The sequence below is a fragment of the Anopheles marshallii genome, chromosome 3 (assembly GCF_943734725.1).
Source record: "Anopheles marshallii chromosome 3, idAnoMarsDA_429_01, whole genome shotgun sequence".
NCBI classification, from domain to species: Eukaryota; Metazoa; Arthropoda; class Insecta; order Diptera; family Culicidae; genus Anopheles; species Anopheles marshallii.
The window spans coordinates 19237737-19257422 of NC_071327.1; the positions used below are offsets into that span (position 1 = coordinate 19237737).

General features: G+C 43.9%; 2 non-coding genes across 2 annotated transcripts; one reads left to right on the top strand and one right to left on the bottom strand.

Annotated features, from left to right (window-relative positions):
• Positions 1–5392: 5392 nt before the first annotated feature.
• Trnak-cuu (transfer RNA lysine (anticodon CUU)) lies at positions 5393–5465 on the bottom strand. Its single transcript has one exon. It is a non-coding gene; the product is annotated as a tRNA-Lys (tRNA).
• Positions 5466–9747: 4282 nt separating this feature from the next.
• Positions 9748–9820, top strand: Trnak-cuu (transfer RNA lysine (anticodon CUU)). Its single transcript has one exon. It is a non-coding gene; the product is annotated as a tRNA-Lys (tRNA).
• The last annotated feature ends 9866 nt before the right edge of the window (positions 9821–19686 follow it).

The window sequence follows — 19686 nt, forward strand, 5'->3', positions numbered from 1 at the left end:
TACACTCCCTTGTCCCATCCAAGTGCTAGTGTCTAGAGGGAGGTTCATCTTCCCTAACACTTACTCCTAAAGAGCCCCTAACCCTTCCTGCCCACGATGCCACCCAGCAATGCTCAAAATGGCCTCCAAATTGTACATTTCTTCTCTCACTACTCCACATCCATAGTGCTTCCGCTCCTTCCACACTACCGGGAGTGGAGAAGGTCTATTCATCCATTACCCCTTGCCGTTATGCTTCAACAATTGAAACAACTCATTCACAACAAACCAGCCAGCCAATCCGTCTGGCCCGTGGCGAAGCACGGCAGGATGGGTTTTAAGCAGGGGACCCCAAAACTACTATCGCCCATACGGCGGTACACGGCCAGAAGGAAATAATAATAACATTTCACATGTCATGCCCGGTCCCGGGATGGTGCACACAACCAAGAGACAGAGCGGCCGAAGATTTACATACAGTTTTGTTAATTTATAAACATAACGATGATTGACCTTGAAAGAAGCGGGGAGCGAAGTTGTTGCGAAAACAAAAATTGCAACAACTACACCGTGCGTTCTCTGTGTGCCGGCCGGCACAGTCCCTGCGCACAGCCAATGGAACCCGAATTAAAATCTAACCCTTCCTGCTTGGTGCAGATATCGTGCGCGTCCGCGAAATGCGAAATTGCAACCCAGACCAAGCGCACGGACAGACTCGGAAACGGCGACGTAGAATAATGATTTGAAAGATTGGCATCGAGTTTGCTGTAAAATTAAAAGCACGCCGAATGACATGAGCTCCGGGCCTGAAGCGAATGTGCCCCCAAAAAGGCGTTATTGTAATCGGCTGACGGGGAATTGTTTTTTGGAGCGTTTGCTCCCATAAACGGTTTTGATGACGAATTGTTTTAGGGTGCGTTTTTTTGTTTTTTGTTTTTGCTTTTAAGACAGCAAGCACAAGTAAGACATCCATCCGACGGCTCATGTACTGTCGACTAAGTGTCATCGGAATTGAGGAACCACCACCAACGGTCTGACATCTTCGATGCGCTGCTGAAGATACAGGGCTATTGCCTTTTTTTGCCAGCTTCGGCAGACTTAGACGTGAATATCCTCATGTGTTGTCATGGATAAAGTGGAATCATCTTGCCTTGAAGACTCGGAGCAAAGCAGGCAGCGGAAATGATAAACGACTCCCGTGTCCAGCAAGAAAGATCTGAAGACATGATCAGTGAAGACCAAGGGACCAAGATCTACCGACATTTGTAAAGTACATTCTGGTTGACAGTTCAGTGGGTTTTACTCACTTGAAGACGGGGTCTGTTGAGGTTTATGATTTACCGAGCATTTGATCGTTTTTCCTTTGTACTATGGTGATATTGGTGTGATCTCGTCGAGATCAATTATGTTCTTTTATTTAATTTCTGAACCATTGAACATTGAAGCTACACTGAAGATGTTTTTATGATCTGACTCTTAATTAAGACCCCAATAAGTACCTCCACGACTGGCAAACCGCACTTGACACCGTTAAATTAAAGCCAACATCAAACACGGGCGGTCCACAACGGTCACGCCAAAAGCTGCAACCGTTCAACTACGATCGCTAGATTGCATCCCGCCCGTATCTGCAGATGTTTTGCAGATCGCCAAAGAGGCAGCATAAATAAATAACGAATTCCCTTTGCTAACGCTTCCTTCGCTCAAAAGCCGAAAAGCTTACCCCGCGCCCGAGGATTCAACTTTTTCCAATTTCTAGGAAATCATGTCCTGCGCCAGCGAACGGATGGTACGGAAAGAACCATCTTGGCCCTGCAGTCCGACTACAGCCACGATCGGGGTGGAGCGGCAAAAACTAGAGCTGCCACCAGAGAAACAAATTATGCATTCAGCCAGCTGCTGCTGCTGCTGCTGCTGCTTGGGATTGGGCTGCTCTAATTCGCTGCTCTAATGCCAGGTTTACCTACCTGTAGCAATCCACCAAACAGCATAGTATTATAGGTTCTGTGGCGAACGGCTTACACATTTTTTTTTGTCTCAAGTTGCTCCGTTTTTAGTTGCTCTGGCGATTAAATTTGGCGCAGCATATCGACGGATGGCACGAGCCTCGACCGGTTTGATTAGATGCGGCTAGCTCCGGGGTGTTCTGTCTGGGGCGGGTGGCTTTTGGGCTAACCCCATACATACACCACCGCCGTACACCCGCCGTACAATGCCCTTTTTTGCACGGGGTCCACGATCGTGCATCGGGTTTTTGGGCTATTTTGATCAATTTTCCACCACCGACACCGTAGTGACTGCCGGCTGATGCGGTGGAGCATCGAACGAATGGGAATCTAATCTAACACAGCTGGTTAGTTGGTTGGCGTTGTTTTTTTTTTTTTTAGTTTGCTTGTAGGATGATGTCTCGCGCGAGCCAAGACAACCAGCAGGGAGGGGAAGCGTTTAAAGCCGGGAAAGACGTCGCTTGATGCGCATCGCTTAATTTATGCTGCTGCATTGGCGGCTTTCGTCGGCCGGCAGTACAAAACTCGCGAAACGCAACAAGATCGCCATCGGCACACGAGTTAAACACGGGTGATCGCAAAAGCGCACGAGCCGTGGACGATACCTTCAACGCTTATCGCGCAGCGGTGTTGTGTACAAAACGCTTCCCCTACAGGGTTCGATTGCGCCACTTTTAATTTGATTAGGGAACAACCCTGCACTGCAAGCGTAATAAAATACTGCAGCTGTGCAACGTCCCGGTATAATTCCTAGTTTATCGTCATCAATATTACGAACCTTTCGGTATTGGGTTTGATTCATTGCTGCAGCTCGACACCGAAGACGGTTGCCAATTTTCTCCGAATTACTACTTGAACCTTCTAGCGCCGTAATGATGCGTACGGCACGTTTTTTTTAGTTGGTAAACGAGGATAAAAAGAATCATCACCCATCGTCTGCATCATCGTCTGCAAGGGCGTACAGATGGTTCTAATTAAATTAGACCCATCGAGAGAAGACCTCCAGCTCTGAGAGTTATTTCAACGCCTAAAAAGCATCGGCATACAGCGCTCATGTTCGACGGCAAACATGTACAACCGTAAAAGTAATGGCAGCCATTAGTTTCGCCGTTTTCGCACCCGCCCGGATTTGGGACACTCGCCCCTGAATGTGCCTCGCCCCGGGGGCTAGCCGTTTGTGGTGCCGTTGCAGTCGAGGAGATGTAATTAATGTGTAAAATATTTCGTCTACTTCTGCGCCTGTTTGGGGACGTAAAACATGGCGCTGACGGCAGTTTGGTTGGTTGTTTTTTTTTTTTATTATTTTGGTAGGTAAATTTGCAATAAATGCAACATTTCAGTACGTTGTTAGTCTCGTTTGTTGGACGATAGCCTGTGTCTGATGCACAGCTCTGCGTCTTGCTATTTAATTGCAATAAATGCAGCATCTTAGGATGCAGAGCCGCAAGATTGTCGACTTAATTGCACATGTCAACGTCTAAAGATCATAAAAACCAAAAAGAATATTGAAGAGGGTGATTTATAAGAAAACAATTAAGTTGTCTATATATCAGATCTAAGTTGTCAAAGTTAGAGGACATAACCATCGGACTTCGGAAGGTTTTTGTGAAGAGTTCTTAGTCTTAAATATGGAGGGAAATGTCAAGTATACAACATATTACTAGATAACATTGCTATATTACTTTGTACAGCATGTCTAGCTTGGACATGGACTTTGTTCAAAACTGACGAACCATATCTTTTATGGTTATGGACGAGCATATCTTTTAGAGGAAGGTTCTCAGAAGGAGTTTTGGCCCCGTATGTGTGGAATGCCATTGGAGATGCTACTACGAGCTGTACAGCGAACTCCTTGTCCTATTCAGAGTCGTACACTGTATTTAACTCGCCAAGCTCTGTTAGCCCAACAGAACAGGTCATGTCATGAGAATGACACCGGACGACCAAGCCCCTAAAGTTCTTTCAGGTCGTGACAGAGAATAGAGGTCCTCCTTTGACATAGACGGATAGGTCTGAGTGTGATAGGTTTTAGATCATCATAAACAAGGTACAGAGGCGTTGTAGGTCCAAAGTGAGATGGAGTTATGGTGACCGCACAAAAAGGTCAGGATATTGGATTGGCAGACGACGATGCTCAACTGTGAGTGGTTTAGAAGGCTCCTACAACAGCGCATATATTGCAGGTCTATTCAATAGCAATGATACTTCAATGTGCAACAAACTAAGGAATATGTTTTATGATCTTTGAAAAATTCATCGGAGGCCTCCATAGATTAGGGTTCTATGGTAGATTGAAGCCCGGACAACTCAAGGTCCCATAATTGTAAAAAATCATATTTTTCAACCTGAGTGATCTGTCAAGTGACAAAAACCCAAGCATCCTGTCGTTTCACGTCACTTTCAAATTGCGCCTCCATCAGTGTTGTCACATTCAGCGTGTTGTTTGTCTTACAAATTTATAGCGTTTTGCTCATTTACGATGTGTGTTTGTTTGGTTTTACTGTTCCATCCGTTGATTTAGTTTACATAAACGATTAAGAATGATCGTACGGTTCGTACGTACAACGGTTTGTCAAATCATTTTGCTTCTTGCCTATATCCTGGTTTTCTTATTTATTTCGTTTGTTTGTTTGTTTTTCTTATTCTAGTGACAAACCAATAGTGCCAACACTGCCCTCAATGCCTACTACGCCCGATAAAAGCCACACAAACAAAACACACACCCACACACACACGTACAGCCCACCCACACGGACAGATACACCAGCTCAAACAATGCTATGGGAGGCTTCAATAGCTCTGCCAATCGTCACGACAAATTCGTACTCAGGGTGAACCGAATGCCGGTAAAGTCTCGCAGCAAGTACTGCCGTAGTGGTTTTGTGGACGACCCCACCCCCGCCCGATGGGTGGCTGTTCGGTAGCAAAATGTGGCGCACCAGTAGTAGTAACCAGCAGTTGCTGTTGTGTTTCTTCGTTTCTGTTTTGGTTTTGTTTCGTTCGGTAGTGTTTTTATTGATGAGTAGCGAAAACGAAATTCAAAACAGCAGTGATAAGGGCGTGAAATGGGCACAAGGCATATAATTCTCCCTCTCGGCACTGTAACGTAACATAAAAATAGTACTTTGTTAGAAGATTACATTTAGATTCTTTCTTTGCACTTGTTCTATTTTAGTTTAGTCTTTGTAAAAGGGGAAGGAAAGCGAATAGAAAATGGGGTCGAAAACACTCTCTCACACACAGCTGTGTTCTTTGAAGATATCTCTATAAAAATAAGCAGTGTTCTCCTCTCTCACCACACACCTACCTCTCTCCCAACCCATATAATAGCAGCATCTGCAGAGCTTAAGTCAGTACATATTGCTGAAATCTCTCTCCTCAGCAATCAAAATAAGGATCTCACCATTCGCCCAACGTGGGGCTCGAACCCACGACCCTGAGATTAAGAGTCTCATGCTCTACCGACTGAGCTAGCCGGGCACATGTATGGCCTGCTGCGATGATGATCATCCGTTACGGCTAAGCTTGTTTTATGTTTCCCGCTCAAATCATTATCAATTTTATGTCGTACTACGTTGCATTTCTTTGAAATGTTTTGCTTTGCGCTTATTTTTTTTTTTTCGCGTCTCAGTACAGACGCTCAATCGCCGAGCATATCGCGAGCGAGCAGCGTAAGTGTCGATTTAATTCTCGGCCGTTTACATCCCAGTGTTCCCTCACTGTTGGCGCCAGCCGTGCCCGTGTCGTGCTGGCCAATCTCATCACCGCAAGCTATCTTCAAGCACGTGCTAGATTTTTCAAAATTCATAACCATAACTTACCGCTCCATACGTTTTGATCTGCTATAGAAGCAGGAGAAGCTGTAAGAGCATCATAAGCGGAGGAGTAAAAACAAAAGTAACCACGCAAGCAGGGATGTGTGGTGAAAATTCTTTACCATAAAACACACAGTCACACGTACAGACATTCACCAGAAAAGGGGGTAACGAAAACAAAAAAAAAAACACAGTCTCCTCCTTCCGATGGTCGTCCCACACACGCACGGGGGTACTAAAACGGTTCGCCGTCACTGCCGCGCGGATTCATTCTCATCCGGAAAAAGTGGATAAACAGTCGCCTTCACTGCCCGCGCGGAAGGGTGCCCGGGTGGTCGTGTGGTTTGTTTTAATTTTTCCGGTGATTTATTCATGCGTCTAAGATGCTGCTCACGCACTTTCGGCCCCCCTTCCCACCCTACCTTCCGGTGGCGCTTGTGGGGTGTTGGATTTTGGAGGGTTCGCTTCAATTGTGCTTCCGTTCCAAAACGAACGAAACCCGTTTGCGGAAGCTGGAATGATCGTCATCAGCAATGATCAGCCAAACGCACGCTCACATACACCGATCAAACACTGATCGAGGCGGTGGTGTGGGTGTGTGTGTTGGGAAGTAAGAGGGGAGGTAAGCATTCCTATCCGCGTTATGATGGGAGACAGATCGAGCTCGATTTATTATGCTTTGCCGGTGCGTTGGTAGGGGAACGCACTTTAAACAGGGGGAGTCACTTTAGAGAAGCAAACGAAAAAAAAAAACACACGACAAGAAAACATGGGCATGTGGGGTAAAAATAACGAGAATGAAAAATAAGCTTCCAGATAACTCTTTCTGCCCACTTTCAGGTGGGTTTTTGCACGATCGGTTTTGCACCAACTCAAATGTACAACGACCTTCGCCGCCGTTGCGTATTTGAGCGTCATGAAAACGCGCATCACCGCAATGCACTTTATTTTGCCCAACTCCAACGCATAACTCCAAACCGGTGCGGGAGTCAATTTTGCCGCACAGATCAACACCCAACCCCCAACCCCAGCCCCTCAAAATCCGGACCCCCCAAAAGGATGAACGCGCCGAAATTGCTTAATTATCTTTATGAGCCTTGTCTGCGGTAGGAGATTAATGATTCATGCTTGTTTTCTCAGCTCACAGCACCAACGGTGGTACTCCTGTATGAGTTTCCGTTCCGTAGTTGTGGCGCTTTTTTTTTATTCACTGTTTGATTCCATTCCTTTCTGGGACGGGTGTTGAATACTCGAAGCGACGGAAGGTTTTGCAGTTTTGATGGACCAACAAAAGGCTCCATCAGACGTCGGGTCGGGTTTTTGCACTAGTTTTTTTTTTTTGTAGCTGTTGCTTGCTGTACTCGGGTCTGCCAACCCACTCACTCCACTTGCTGGGTGCCGTTTTGCCCAACCTGCCCAACCGACCGGTCAGTTAGTTGATTTTGGTGTTTAGTTTTTGGGTTTTTTTCTTCATTGTGGTTTTGCGGTCTGTTTTTAATCCGCGTTCGGACCTGCAAGTGGATTACTTTCGTTGCACATTTTGCAGCCCGTTGTGGTGTGAATAATGCGTTGGGACTCTGAGTGATTTTCTGTACCGTTTTGCGTCGAGGTTGCGAAGAGTTAAGAAACATAGTCTTTGAGCTTCTGTTTCTGTGGTCGCAATTATAGAATGCCTCTTCCATGTATAAATAATCACTCAAATAATTAAATCACCCATTTAATCTCCATGCTACACATGAAATCAAATCAAAGAACAGGCCCATCTAAAACAATCCCCCGTTTCGCTCCACCGTCGGAAAATGCAACACTGCAGCTGGAGTTCGGTGCAGCTGAGAAGTTTTATGATCGATGACAGCACGTGCCACCGTGGTGGCGCATTGGGTTGGGAGTCATTTATTCTCATGTACGCCACCACCGAATCAATGCACCGCACGTCCGGATGCACCGGTACCGGTGTGTAATGTAATGTGATCACGATTTTCATACGACAGCCGCCCGGGTCCGGGTGGTTTTCGGAACGCTCCCGGAACGTGCCCCGGACATGATGCCAAAAATAGCTTCGGGGCTTTAGGCGGAACGTTCACTTTCGACATGCGACATCCGTGCACTCGCACGCCCGCTCAATGCCGTACCGTGGAAACCCCAAACCGAAAGAGGTGGTGGAAATTCCGCCTCTCCAAGCGGGAAAAGTGGTCGAACGGCGGTTGAGTGAACGGGTGGTCGGGTATGTGATGGAGTCATATGGTTGAGGAGGGAACAACGCTGGATGAGATGGACGTACAGTGCGGCTTGGGTGGCTGTGTGAGATGGGATGGGATGTTACTCATTCAATTAAGTACTCGCTTATGTAAGACGAGCGCATGTCGCTGCTGATGCACTTATTGCAACGGCGTGCTGGTGATCTTTCCTGTGTTACTGTTCTTATGGTGCTTACGGGAGATGGGAAGAATACCTCGAATTATTTAAGTTTTTAATAAAGTTCTAGATAAAATTGCATTCAGCTTAAAAGAACACAGTTGTAGCATAGAGAGGAGTGCCTCAATCGTGGCTGTAACATGTGTTCAACATACGGATTTAAGTGTTTTCAAAGCTAATATCGAGCAACTGGGCTGACTATCGACTATCGATTCTTTACGCTTACCTGAGCCCTGAAGTCTACCGGCTAAGAATATAGTTTTTTGAGGAAATACTTTTCATGTAATTTTGCCATTATGTGGAAAAGTTGTCTTCATTGAAAATTTCCAATTCGTCGAATAAAGTTGATTTATACATTAACGAATACTTCAATAATTCAATCATTGAAGGGTTGTTGTGCCAGTTATGATCATACGACAATGATGCATTACTCTCTATATTATGCTGTTATAAGCTATAAAGTAAAGGTATTCATTATAAACTTCTAATTTATGTAGTAATATTCGTTCTTTTGTTTCTTTGTTCCTAAAATGACGAATTACTTAATTCGAATTGTGTTACTCTTGAGTAAATCATCAAGAATTGTTAATCATGTTGGTACTTGATGACATCTTTCATTTTATTAAGACACTATCTTAAAGCTATGATCCGCAATATATTACACAATATATTAATATTTATCTCAATTATATAATTTTTTTTTGTTATATTAATCTAAAAAGTCTAAACTAAAATTTTTTGTATTTTCATGCGTACTACGAAAACTTATCGATTCAGCAGTAATATTATGACCATATTTGTTGTTTGTAGTTAGAACTTATTAACCTATCCTAATTTATTTTCATTTAATTTTATATAACTTCAAATTTATATTTCATTTAATATATTTTCAAATTAAAAAAAATGAGAAAAAAAATCGCTAGAATGAAAAACCCTAAATTGTTGATTAACTATTAAAAGTTTTCTCAGCATGTTTTGATTATTCATAATATGTCAAAAAAAAACTATTTTTTCTTTTATAAAATTATCAACGAAAAAAAACCGTTGAATTAGCATATTAAAAACAAGTATTGGATTATTATTCTTTCAATCACGCTCATTCTTGGCCACCCACTTATGTGTGTTACCTTTCGAGGCGAGTACATGCGTTTCAAAGTATTCTCTAAATTTAGTACCCGTCCACATGTTTCTTGGATTGATCGCTCTCTTTTTTTGTTGTTGCTGCGTTCCAACAAGTTTCCATCTGTCTCCAACAGTTCTAACCGTTCGGGGTTCTGCCTTTTTCCGGGAAAGAAAATGTCGAAACGCATTGCACTTAGCGTTGGTGGATGAGAGGGTTACATTTGCAAGACAATGATCCATTCCTACCCCGAGCGCACAAGACAGACAAAAACACAAAAAAGAGCTTCATCTTCACGGGCGCAAGCGCTAACGAACGGTAACGATCGTACGCACCCGGGAAACGGTGTGCTACGGTAGATGAGTGAAGGAAAATCGATCATATTGTACCACCACGGGCGGGAAATTCAACAGCCCGGCTAGCTCAGTCGGTAGAGCATGAGACTCTTAATCTCAGGGTCGTGGGTTCGAGCCCCACGTTGGGCGCACGTTTAATATCTTATTTTTGTGTTTACACACTTTACACACAAGTACTTAGACGTAGAAGAACGGGGTAGATCTTAGAACCACCACCCACCCACCATATTGTTGTAGAAGGCTTTGTTTTGCACCTTTACTAATCCGTAATTCTTTACTATCTCTTATCTTCTTTCTCTCTGTTTAGGTAAGTGTCGGACAACGTTTGACGATCTTCAACAATTTTGTACCCAAACAACATCCCAAAGGCAGCCGTTACTGAACATACTTATGCTGCAAATAATCGATCGAACTCCGTAAATAAAACTTCCACCCATTTTCCCTAACGCACCAACTTGTGTTTCCCAAGCGCACCTCTTAAAGAGCCTGTTGTTGGCTCCGTTGTTACCCTATCTTAACAAAGGGGGGAAAGGAGAGTAAAGGTAAAACCGATATCTGTTATTCAATATTCCGTTTACTTCTATTTTACTATTGTTCAGCTGCTGTGTAGAGCGTGTTTATATGTTTAAATTACTTACAAAGTTTCTAAATATTATGTTGAGATGATATTACATCCTTACTCTAAAATATTATCTCAACGTTTGTAAATACTGTATAGAGAAAAGGAATTAGAATAGCATTCATAGGTAAAACATCTTATCTTTTTTTTCTTTTAAATTCGATAAAAGCTAGCAATAGACATATAACGTTTGTAGAAATAGACAATTTACTTCAATTACTGCGCTTCTTTTGAAATTTTTAGTGGTGGTTTTTAGAAGCGCCCTAAGGTGTGATTTAACGCTTAGCAAAATCCGTAAACATTCATTCAACTACATCAAAATTTGGCCACATTGATCGAAACCTCACGAAAGAACCGAAATTGATTGGTTCATTCTATTCCCTTCGTGACATGCTTCGGTACTTGACACTCTTGAGTGAAGAAGTAAACAAAAAAACACTCTTTATTACGCCGAAAGACAGCCAGTAATGACGGAGCAGAAATGCTGCTCACCTTAACATAATCACTCGACGGACGTCCAAAAGCCTCCGTCGGCCCAAAGCACACTGCTGCACTTTGCTGTTCGCAGCCACGCGGCTAATGCCACTAATTAAATGTGTCAAATTGGCACCACTTTGCCAAAAAATTCACTCCACTAGTTGGAGGGGGCCACTTTTTTGTTTAGGCTCCCCTTTGCTGCTCGTTGCGTACGTTTTTGTGTGTGTGCGAATATTAGTTTAAACGTAACCAATCGGTGCTTTGAGTACGCTGTATAAAGCCATCACTATTGCAAACAATGTAAAAAGTTGCTTAAGCCAACAACAACAAAAAAGTGCTATAGATATATCAAACTAGTTCCATTGAGGGGTTACGTACAAAGTTTTATTTTTTTGCTAGCATAGAGATAATCAATTTGCTAATTTGCAGATTCGCAACACGTTAGGGTTATCTCGTTAATTTTTGTTGTTAGCATTCTGTGCAGCTCGTATGAATACTTGGAGCATTTATTTTCCTTCTTATCATTCGTACGATTCGCTTTTAAGTCTGTTAATTACAGTATGTTGGGGGAATAGTTCTTTTTTTATATACATTTAATATTTTTTTAATATTTACCCTTGTAAATCTTCATTTTGATAAATTGATTGAATTTTTTAAAAAATGAATTGATTTGTTTTCAAATGCCAGCCAAGCAACGAACATTTGCTCGAATTTGAGCACATCTGCTCGATTCTTTCAAATTGTGCGTCTGTTTAAAACTGCCCGACAGCCAACAGAGGGCGCTGCTGCGGTTGAAGAGAAATTGAATCGTGTGAGGTATGCAATCCGCATGACATTGGTTATTCACCCAAACACACCAAACTGTGGATTTTAGATTTTCTACGCGACCGCGTTTGGATTGGAAAAATTGTTTAAAAGTACGCCACTTTTCAGCAGCTTTTGACCAAAAATTCATTTTCTCCCATAACTCAGCGTTTGACCCAAGTCAGTAAAAAAAGAGCTCGTTTAGGAAAAAAGTCAAAATCACCACCGCAAGAAATTCACCACGGTTGGGGTGGTATTTTCCTCACACTTTTCTCTATGCCTATCTTTCTCTATTCTACCTATTCGTAAGTATCTTCTACACTGTTTCCTCTTTGAGGGTTGTTCGTGCACGGAAGTGGAGATGCGTGTAGAATACTGTGACAGATATTTTTGCATTCGTATGATTGCACGGATCAGCTGTAGAAAGACAGAAGAGAAGAATAGAACTTTTGTATTATACCATTTAGGCTACACATTTTTAAAGGGATGTTTTTTTTTGCAATTTCCAAAACAAAAAGAGAAAAAGGATGTAGCTGATAACGTGAAATCTAAATCGACTGTCTCTAATGTGTTCATACGTCAGGAATCCGCAGGTTATTATGCGGTTATCCTGCATTTAGACCACATTCTTTTATGATCACTAAGGATCTGCTGTCCAGGGCAGGGGTCTCCCAAATAAATTGATCAGTTCTGAAAGGACTGATTTTAACGATTCTACTTAAAAGTACCCTGCTGCCTTGCTGTCCATCTGTTAATAAATATGAACATCGAATCTGGGAACATTTTTACGCTAGATGGCGTAGTCGTCGTTAATCACTATTCTTTTCAATCGGACCGAAATTAGGGAAATTAGCCTTACTGGCAACAGAATCTTAAGAAAATGATCAAGATCTAAGTGATCCAAAGACTTAAGACCCTGTAGGACGAAGCAATTGGCCAAACAATTAAGAAGTCATTATTCTATTTTATTATTGTGATTATTTGCATTACATTATATTCAAAAGAAACCTCATTGTTCTCTACTATAATTGTCTCCAACTCTGGTCAGGGCCTACAATGAGCTGAATCTTCCACTGGTCGTAAAAACAAAAACCAAATCATCTTCTCATTCCTTATTCTGTATGAAATGTCAACATAAGAAACAATAGTGAGACCAGAATTAGATGGATGGAACGCGACCTATGCTGTCAGGTGAAGCAACATAATATGCTAATCAATTGCATCAGTTGCTATACTACACTGTATAAAAGTTGTGTAATGTATGATGCAGGGCTCTTCCAAGATGTTCACAGATATCGGAGTTTTGTGCTCAAATGATAAAGTTTTGTACAAATTTAGTCCATACATATTTTCGTAAGTTTGTGCAAATTAATTATGATGTTTTAGAAAAATTACATCTTTCTTTTACACTCAAACATTTTGACAGTGTTGTAATGTAAGACGTTAACGTTTTCCACATTATTATATTGTAAACTTTAACTCGTCTTAACGTTGTTTCTGACTGATTTGCTTGACCGATGTGAATAAAAATGGCGAGAAATAGGGAAGTACATATAACGCCAATAACTGTCATCTTTATTTGACAGTAAAAAGGTACTTCACATAGGATTTTTTTACTTACGGGGTAATTTAACATCAAAACCAACATCACCAATACATGTGAGTTCTAGTGCGTGCTCTGGCAAGTCACAGCCAATCTATTTCAATTCCATTCGTTCGATACGGCAAAGCAATGCTATTTATTTACAAAGCACCTTAGCAAAAACCCCAACGCTGGTCGCAATACATCAATGTATTAAATGCTTGTTTCCTCATCGCTTTCGATTAACCACTTCCACCCGACGCTCCAACCCGACCCCGATCCATCCCTTATTTCACCCATCGCCGCCGTCCGCCGGTGACAGAAGCATCATCTCGAGTCATACTCAAGATCATTTTGCTCGCGACGGCGTCGTCGTTGTCTGTGCGCGAGCGTCCGTTTGGTCAACTTGGCTAACGGGGTGGGCAAATTTTGAAAGACGATCCGTCCGTTAGCGCGAGTGGGACAGCACTGGTCGACGGCGGGGAGTATGATGGTGTAGAAGACAGACGCTCGAAACGTCGGCTTTCGGGGTGGGTTTTTCGGTCGGGTCGAGAGTTTTATTTTTAACATCAGTCTGGGTCTTTCAACGGCCCCGCGAACGCTCGATCTTGAGCCGATCAAGCCCCGGCTCAGTGGCGGTGGTCAGTTTGTGTCCACCAGGAACCGCCACAGTGCCTGAGAGTGCGTGGTCCCGGGACCCGGGCCTTTTACAATTTGTCTCCCCTCCCGTTACTGGGCAGCGGAACAGTGATCCTGGAATATTCATTCCATGGTGTGTGTGTGTGTGTGTGTGTGTTGTTGGCTGTGAACGAGAAGATCAATCGTTTCTGGCAAGGCAATTTGGCAAACGGCTGTCCTGTGGTGGAAATGTCGTGAAACGAAGCCGTTCCCTTGTTCCCGGTGCGCCCACATGTAATCGAAAGTTCAACGTGCCTGTATTGCCGAACCCTTGTGCAAGTGTGTGCCACGTATATCGTCACAACTAGTCACCGGTGTGAAGGTCGCATTTTTGCGAGGAATATTTATGATCTCTTTTTTTTGTTCTGCGAAGAAGGACGATCGTATTGGACGTGGCGTGATCGAAAGTGAGAAGATCGAAAATTCATTGATGGAAATTGTGCTTTATCGGCAAGGAAGTACGTGAGTGTGGTGTAAACGATCACCATCAACACAACCCGTGGAGGGGGTGGGGGATGAAAGTGTTTGGCGAACGGAGGGGGGAAACGAGCTGGTAGCAGTTATTTTCGTTTTCGTCCCCCAACTGGTGGCAACCGAGCGTTGTGTGATGATTTTGTAGTTACAATTTTGAGTACCCACCTCCGGGGCAATGATGTGAATTGCGTGTCTTTGTGTGAGTGTGGAATGTTTAGTAACCAGGATTCAATGATCCGGCCAGTCATCCTTTGTAACAGCATCCCGGGTCTTATTCAACGACCAGGCAACTAAATTCACCAGCAATAACGAAAGCATCCCTCCCCGGTGTGACAGGGAGCCTGCGTGAGTGTGTGAGTGTGAAACATGTCCCAATGGTCGCACCGTTTGAAGGATGGTGCAAATTAAATGGCACAAAAATACGCCATTATCTGGTGCAGGTTTTTTGCTCGGGGCTGCCACGGTGATGAAATTATGTCGCGCCTGAAGCGTTAAAGCTAGCTCCCGTTCAGTGCATGTGTACGCACCAATTTGGTCCCTCCCACCCCCCTCGCTCCGTTTTTATTTGCGGCCTGTGTGTGTGTGTGTGGCTTTACGTTCTTCGACCGCGACTCATCCACACAATTAATTCAACAAACACGGCAACGAAGCCAAGCGGTGGAGAAAGGGCGGGAAAAATATTTTGTGAATTTTCTGTGCGCGTGGCGCGTTTCTGTGTTGTGAGCTGTGCGTTTCTGTGTGTGTGTTTTGTGATCGAGTAGGTTAACGTGGTGGCTGAGTCTGGGGTTTTGCGACCCATATCGAGACCCAACACCCCCCCCCCCCTCCCCGTTTGCCAAGCGGAAAATATCGGCACCCCCTTTTTCCCGAGGGTTTTCCCGCGATCCTTTACCGCCGGGTGTCCGATTGTATGTGTGGTTTTTGTGTTGGGTTGTTCAGCAAAGACGGTGATCGTGTGGGGAGAGCGTTCGGGCCCACCAACCGAGAAAAAAGCAGATCAAAATGTTGCGGCACAAAAACCATCACAAGCGTCATAACACCACCTACAAACCACCGTTTATGCGAAAGCGACGGGTAAGTACAGTGCAAACAGAGGTGTGTGTGTGTATTGTGTGCTAATAGTTAGAACTCTCTATTTCGAACTCTGCAGTAATCTTTTTCGAATTTGCTAAACTAAAACAGCTGGTCTGATGCAGGAGTTATCTGAATCTCTCATGGTCGAATGTCGTCGATAGGCCTTTGGGGCAGATAAATAAACGCCCTCCCTTTCGCCATCTCCACGTGGATAGCATAAAAGGTGTTAAGGGCAAGGTCTTTCGGTGTCATTCTGTTGACATGATCAGTCCACCAGGGTCTGGCTGCTCTAACTCGTAGCACAATAGTGAGTTAATCTCGCAGAGCTCTTTATCGCAAAGGCTCTTTAATTGTTCTATCAGACATTCGGGAGCATGCACTCTTAAAGGATCGTCCTTTCGATTGAGTGGGGACTTCTTATGGATGTTAGATCTTCCGAGGGGAGTATACCAACATTTATTCTGAACAACTGTTTCCCTCGTCGGTTGTACAATTTATACTTTACACTAGTTAAATCGTAACCCTATAAATAACCCAAGAAGAAGTGAAGTAAAACGTAATGCTGCTCAGGACACAAGAGTAAGAAGGCGAGTACCATAATAAAACACCATCTAGAGGATAGTGTTGCCGATTTTGAGTTATGAATGAAGATAGTTGAATTGTTTGACATCTGCAAACGGTGGACGATCACCTATCAGAAGAATATCTCTACCTAACTCTGCATTTATGAGGAATACTGGTGTTGCGATCTGTTCCTAAGTGATCTCTACTACTAAGTGTTGAGCCGTTAGATCCATCTGCATACGGTTAGCATCTGCTACATATGAGTACCGTCTAGATGCCTAGATTTCTAGACGTCTAAAGAATGTCTAGATCACCACTTTATGCCAGGAACTTTATTGATTTAAAGAAGTCTCCATCCCCGTGGTGCAAATGGTCCTCTTCTATTAGCGCTAAGTTGTAGAATTCTGGAATCAGTGAGCCAAATAGCATAAAAAACACCTAGATTGAGTTTAAAACAGGCAAAATACTAAATTTGGTACACAAATTACAATGCTGTGCGACGAAACCTTGGAGTATATGGAACATTACGTGTGACGATATCCACCAAATCAGTATCCAAGACCATCGAGTACAACGGATGCTGATAGATCCCAAGTGCTCATTGTTCTGTGGGAAACTTTGGAAAACAATGTCTAGGATGTATTCAAATATTCAAATCATTTAGCAATAAGGTTCGTATTCATCTAGAATATTTGGTAACAAACAGGCATTTTATCGTGGAGGAGTAGAGCAGTTACTCCACAGTCATCTCTTTGATCTCCCAGGAAAATCTTATCAATTTTTGCTTTCCAATTTCGGAATTCGAACTATTTGGCCGTTGATTATTGTGCAGCTTATCGAGCTTATCGAGGCGATATTCAGCACTGTATTAACCCGTTAATTTCTTCACTCTAGCTTGTTTTCCTTGTTATATACATAAGGTTAAACCTGCTCAGTAATTTTGTTCGAACAATTATACTTGACTCATAGCATTTGTCCCAAGATTGGAACGAAAGCTCTGTACGGGGTTTTTTCTTTCTTTCCACTACACTCAGCGAGCGATCATTGCCTTGACTATGTGTTGACTACTATTAACCTTCTTCTGTGTGTTATTTTTCACACCACACCACCCCAAACGTTGCATCGGTGTTTGTGTGGGTGCAAAATCACAAAAAAAGCGTAGAAGAATAGCGCGTCTTTGCGTCTTTGCGTCGACCGTCGAGTGGGTGTCAAATGGTTTCGAAATTCATTCATGCTTTCGAGCTGCGAGCCCACCCGAACACCACCACCAACAAGCGGTTGGTGCCGGAATGCCAGTGTGTGCTTGTTTTTTTCTTTTCCTAACCCGACCACTGGCCGGGCGTATCGCCGGGCGGGCCAGAAGGACGACGCTGCAATAGTGCAACTGCGAGCGCATGTATTGGTGTGGCTTGGTAAGCTTACTGTGGCTGATGGTGGGCGAAACAAGGGTGAACACGTCCTCGAATTTGTCCACATCGGGAGGGCGGTGGATTTGGCAAGGCGACTCGCCCACCCCCCTCCCGTTCCGGCACTTCTTTTTTCGCGCCATTGTTCCGGTGGTTCTGGAAGGGATTCGATTGTCGTCGATGCACTTTAGCTCTTGCTTTCCCACGCTGCATGCGACTGACGCAAGCATGCTTCGCCATTATTATCCTCACCAGAAGACTCGGCGAATTGTAAGACGCTGCCGACATGGAACATGACAAATGTGGCTTTCCCAATGGTGCAAATGGTGATTGAAAATTTAATAAGAAATCAATTTGCTTCTTTCTTTTTTGGGTGATAAATGAATACAATTTTTAAATGCATTACATTATTAACACATTCTTGGCTGAGAAAACCAAAAGGGGAAAATCGAAAAAGAAGCAGCTTGATTCACTTCCCAGGAAAAAAAAACGCCCCAGTGACTCAGCACGCACCGCTCTGATTTTGGGACGCATATGCGCATTGTCATTATTACATCTCAGCGATGAGTCATCCCCACGGTACGTGTCATCCTCCATTTCCCCTTCCACCGTATAGGGCGGTTTGTGTTCCACTTTTTATTACCATTTTCTCAATCCCATCTTAAGCTGCTGCTTAAAATTGTCACGTTGGTTTGACCACCACAGGCAGCGGGAAATCTTCAGACCTTGGAAGAAGGGTGGATTTCCTTTGTTTTTCTTACCGCTCGGTAGATCGCTCCAGTGAAAAGACGTATGTGGAATGCCAAAGCGAAACCCTTAGGTCGGTTGCCAAAAAACCCGCAATGGCCACTCGAATCAATTGTCCTTCGAAATGTAAATCACGTGCGTGCCCTGTTATTTTAACCGCGTCAGTCACTCTGGAGCCAATCGATTGGGAAGGAAGAGAGTTGTACGCTTTCAATAGAAAGTTATGCTCAACTTGGATGTAATGTTCCAAAGGGAAGACGTAGTAAGGTTTATGCTTTATGCTACATTTAAAAAAACTATTTGGTAAAGTGATCCATTAAAGTACACTCTACCGTCTGCGGCTTCGCCATTGACTGCAGTAAAACGTTTTGTGTTGTGCAGCAATGCAACAGTAATGCTGTTTTGGTAGGATCTATTCAAACGGTGGAAGGAAAAGCTCAACAATCCGCAGATAGAAAACGTTGAATGGTGCAGTTTCGTGTTGCATTATTTGTCCCTTAGCTGCATCTGCATACTGTACGACCGCGGCACCCGGGGATGCGACACTTTGGTCTGTCTTATCGTCGCCATTGTCGTTGACATCATCGTTACTGCCAATCCCGTCTGGTGTCTGATGCCTGAATGAGATCATAAAAGATGGCTGTGCCCTCAAAAAAAGATTACAAAATTCGCACTGTAGTACTGTATGACAACACTTTTAATTTAAACATCTACTAAAATATAAATAAAGAAACATTTGTCCTGTAAGCGTACACATTTTAGAGGTCAGCAAAGTGGAAGCCATTGTCCGCTTATGTATATTAAGACATCGGCACAAACAGCGAAAAACACAAAATAAAACCTTGCCTGTGTCGTTTCGTTCAACCATGGCATCGTTATTTACCTGCGGCCAGCAAATATCGTGCATCCGTGCATTGGTGTGCGAAACGAGCAACACCATTCATTCACCATTCCCTGTGCGCAGTGTGTCACCACGCCAATATTTATAGAGCGCCGCAGAGACATTGTTGGAGGCCTTTCGCTAAAAGACGGCGTTCCGTACCGGAGCAACCGCTGTAATCGCCGATCGGCGATGAGCTGAGCGACAACACTAACACACACACACACACGAGCACTGTGCGCGTTTCGCACCATCGATCAACGGATTCGGCAGTGTGCCCTGGTCAAAATCGGTCTATTAGCGGGGGGAAAACTCAACGATGTAAACATTGCCAACCTGTGGCCGCAACCGGGCCACGTTTATCTTTCTAGCCGCTCGTGCACGGGGGGGATCGTGCTCGATCGGGCTGCCAGATGTGAGACTACGCTACGATGAAACGGCGGCGCCGTTTTGCTTTGAATGTACACGCCCGCCGTTACGCTTATGGGCCCGGGAAAACGTTGACGCCGATTGATGTGCTCGGCCGGCTGGGCGAGTGAGTGAGATGAAATGAGGCAAGTATCGACGGGAAGGGGGGGAGGTATTATATTACCAGTTGGTGAGATAAATGGCGGATCGGCGCTGGAGTAAATGATCAAACGAGATCGTCAGCAGCCCCTATGGGGATGGAAAATGGAGGCACGCGTCTCG